The following is a 3,518-nucleotide window of genomic DNA, read 5'->3' on the forward strand; positions in this document are numbered from 1 at the left end:
TCACAGTACGTTAAGTTTCAATATTTTGAATGTCGACAGTCAATCCCTCTATACACCGTCGATCCCTTACAAGTCTTCCTGAATTTCACTGCAATTTTTTTAGAGTTGCAATTTCTGTAAAACAGCTTCACCTGCCAACAACCTCATGGAGCTTGCAATGTTATCCCCTACGTCATGTATAGACACTGCCTGAAAAGAAAACAATGTAACTACGAACACATACACACCATCGGCAGATATTTAAGTGTTCTTTGTGACAGGTAGAACGGCAACCAGAGTCTGATTACTTTTGTTCGTATTTAGTGTTACTACCAGGCCCAGTAGGGTACAGAAGTGGCCCGAACGACCTCAGATGTCGAGTGATGACTGTCAAGGACAACCGAGGTTGAAAGGGGCCTCATTGTCGGTCTCCATTTGGCGAACGACAGAGGCCCGATGTTGGACCGAATAGGAACAGGAGGGCGGCACAGTCGAACATGTCTGACCAACACAAGGGAGTATCGCCTTACTGTGCAGAAAGCACATCGTAACAACTTCACGTCGGCGCCTGCAATATAAGAACAAATAATGGACTCCCTGCAACATTTTGTGTCATACCGCACCATTGCTCGGACACTTGCAGTAGCGAGATTACGGAATTATCGTAGCATGCGTAGGCTCTCGTTAATGAGACAACACAAACGTCCCACCTGCGGGCCCGGGGGTTAGAACAGCCCTGAAGTATTCCTGCCTGTCGTAAGAGGCGAGACTAAAAGGAGTCTCACACGTTTTGGCCTTTATGTGATGGTCCCCTGTAGGGTTTGACCTCCATTTTTCAAAATTTTCCCGAAGAGCGAGCCAACTGGGGAAGGTCGCCTTTCATGGTGCATCGTGTCCATCGTGCATTGAGCCCACTTTTTCATCGAGACATTGCAGTCCCGCTCATTCTCCATCTCTTGGGTGACGACACCTCCCTCCATCCACTATGCTGTGTCGCTTTCTGCGCCGACGATGACCATGGACTTCTTTGCATATCATATCCAGCATGATACCCACCCAGTCCATTGTGGTGGGGCGCCATGTACCCTGTTGGTTGTAGCCCCCTGCTGATGCCTGCGCTGTTAACTTCCTACGTATGCCAAGGAGTAGATGTCTGTCACCCTGGGGCATCAGGACTCTCGGCAATGGCCATCCTGCCAGGTGGCCCTTGCTGAGTCTGGGTGGCGCCTGTGGGGAGGACCCCTGGTAAGAGTGGGTGGCATCAGGGCGGATGACACGCCATGAAGCGTAGTACATCATATATTGCTGGTGGTCCACCACCAGCATTTTCTAAGCAGTAAAACTTCAATGCTAAGTAATATGACCCAAAATCGGTCCTCTCTCTGGCCACACCGTGGGAGCAATGCCAGGCTAAGGATGTCAGTGAAGCTTATTCACCCTCGTACCTCGTATGTACGAGAATTGGTGGGGAATTTTCCTGTCAATGAAGCCTCAGGTTTTTGGGGAGCATTTAGAGGACAAGTTTGGGGAGATGGAGGGCTAGTCCAATGTGTGGTCAGAGTCAGTTTTGATAAAAACAGCTTCCTCTGCCTAGTCACAGGTACTACTCGCTTGTGACAAGTTGGGGGATGTCTCTGTTACCATCACGCTCCATAAGAGCTTAAACATGGTCCAGGGTATTATATTCCACAAGGGCCTTCTTTTGCAGTCTGACGACGAGCTGCATGCCAATTTATAGTGGCGAGGTGTTAATTTCGTCCAGCGCGTCCATCAGGGTCCGAGGGATAATCAGGTTGCCACTGGTGCCTTCATCTTGGCCTTTGAGGGTGACACATTACCTGAGAAGGTCAAGGTCATGGTCTCCCCCACTGTGGTGCTTTAAGTGCTGGAAGTTCGGCCATATGTCTTCCTGCTGTACTTACACTATCACATTTCGAAATTGTGAACGTCGATCACATCCCAATACTCCATGTGCCCCGCCTCCCATCTGTGTCAACTGCGAAAGCATCATTCACCTTGCTCGCCAGACTGTAGGATCCTATAGAAAGAGAGGAAAGTCTTGGAATATAAGACCCTGGACCGACTGACCTACACTGAGGCTAAGTGAAAATATGGGAGGCTACATCCTGTGCATATGACATCCACTTACGCCGCTGCTACGACAACAGTTCCAGCACTTTTGTTCTGTCGCATACAGTTGGGTCTCAGAGCCATCAGATTCCACTTGCTCCCTTGATGGTGGGGGCACTTCCCTCCCTGTAGCTCTTGCACCACCTACTTTGGGAGAAACAGCCCCCCCCCCCCCTAACAATCGGGGACATCAGTCCCCACTTCTCAGCTGGAGAAGCATACATCTTCTTCAGCTCCTCTCGCTAGGAAGGGGTTCCTTGGGTCACTGGCTTCCCACGTTCCTAACAGTGGCAAAGCAGACACCCACCAGTGGCTGAAGCAACCACAGGAAGCTGGTCATACGTTTGACGGTCCTCCTCAGTCCCTGAGACTGAATCAGTTGAGCCCTCCCAGCCAGAACAGCCAAAGGTACAGCAAGAGAAAGAAGAAGACCCCCAAAAACCGAGACAATGCAGTGGCACCCATACCACCAGACCCTACAAGCTCTGCATCTGAGGATGAAGTGGAGATTCTGGCGTCCGCTGATGACCTAGATCTCTCTGGGCCCTCAGACACAATGGATGTTTCCAGAATAGAACATCCTGGTTTGGAATGTAGGAGACGAGGTACTGGCAGAAGTAAAGTTGTGAGGACGGGGCGTGAGTCATGCTTGGGTAGCTCAGTTGGTAGAGCACTTGCCCGCAAAAGGCAAAGGTCCTGAGTTCGAGTCTCGGTCAGGCAAACAGTTTTAATCTGCCAGGAAATTACAATGGATGTTGATCGAACAGGTACTCATCCAGTGTCAGCAGGTGACCCTGAGGCGTAAACAGCCTCACTGGGCGTTTCTTGCCTTCCCTGCCTCACAACAACGTCATCCTCCAGTGGAATTGTGGCGGTTTTTCCACCACCTGGCTGAGCTACGGCAACTCTTAAGCTTTACACCTGCTTTCTGCATTGCCCTCCAGGAAACCTGGTTCCTGGCAATGCGGACACCTGCCCTCTGTGGCTATAGGCGATATTGCAAGAACTGTAGCGACTATAATAGAGGGTCAGGTGGAGTCTGTGTCTATGTCCTGAACTTAGTATGCAGTGTACCTGTGCCCTTCACACCCCTTTTGAAGCTGTGGCTGTCAGGATAAGGACGACACAGGAAATAACTGTCTGCAACGTATATCTTATTCCAGATTGTGCAGTACACATTGGCTGCACTGATTGATCAACTCCATATACCTTTCCTACTTTTGGGAGATTTTAACGCTCATAACTCTTTGTGGGTTGGCACCATGCTTACTGGCTGACGCAGAGATGACGAAACTTTACTGTCCCAGTTCGACCTCTGCCTCTTAAATACTGGGGCCCCCATACATTTCAGTGTTGCTCAGGGCACTTACTCGACCATTGATTTATCCCTATGCAGCCCAGAACTTCTC

General features: G+C 50.1%; 1 non-coding gene across 1 annotated transcript; it reads left to right on the forward strand.

The window, feature by feature from the left end:
* The first annotated feature begins 2,755 nt into the window (after positions 1–2,755).
* Positions 2,756–2,830, forward strand: Trnal-caa (transfer RNA leucine (anticodon CAA)). Its single transcript has one exon. It is a non-coding gene; the product is annotated as a tRNA-Leu (tRNA).
* Positions 2,831–3,518: the final 688 nt, after the last annotated feature.

The sequence above is a fragment of the Schistocerca cancellata genome, chromosome 3 (assembly GCF_023864275.1).
Source record: "Schistocerca cancellata isolate TAMUIC-IGC-003103 chromosome 3, iqSchCanc2.1, whole genome shotgun sequence".
Classification (NCBI taxonomy): Eukaryota; Metazoa; Arthropoda; class Insecta; order Orthoptera; family Acrididae; genus Schistocerca; species Schistocerca cancellata.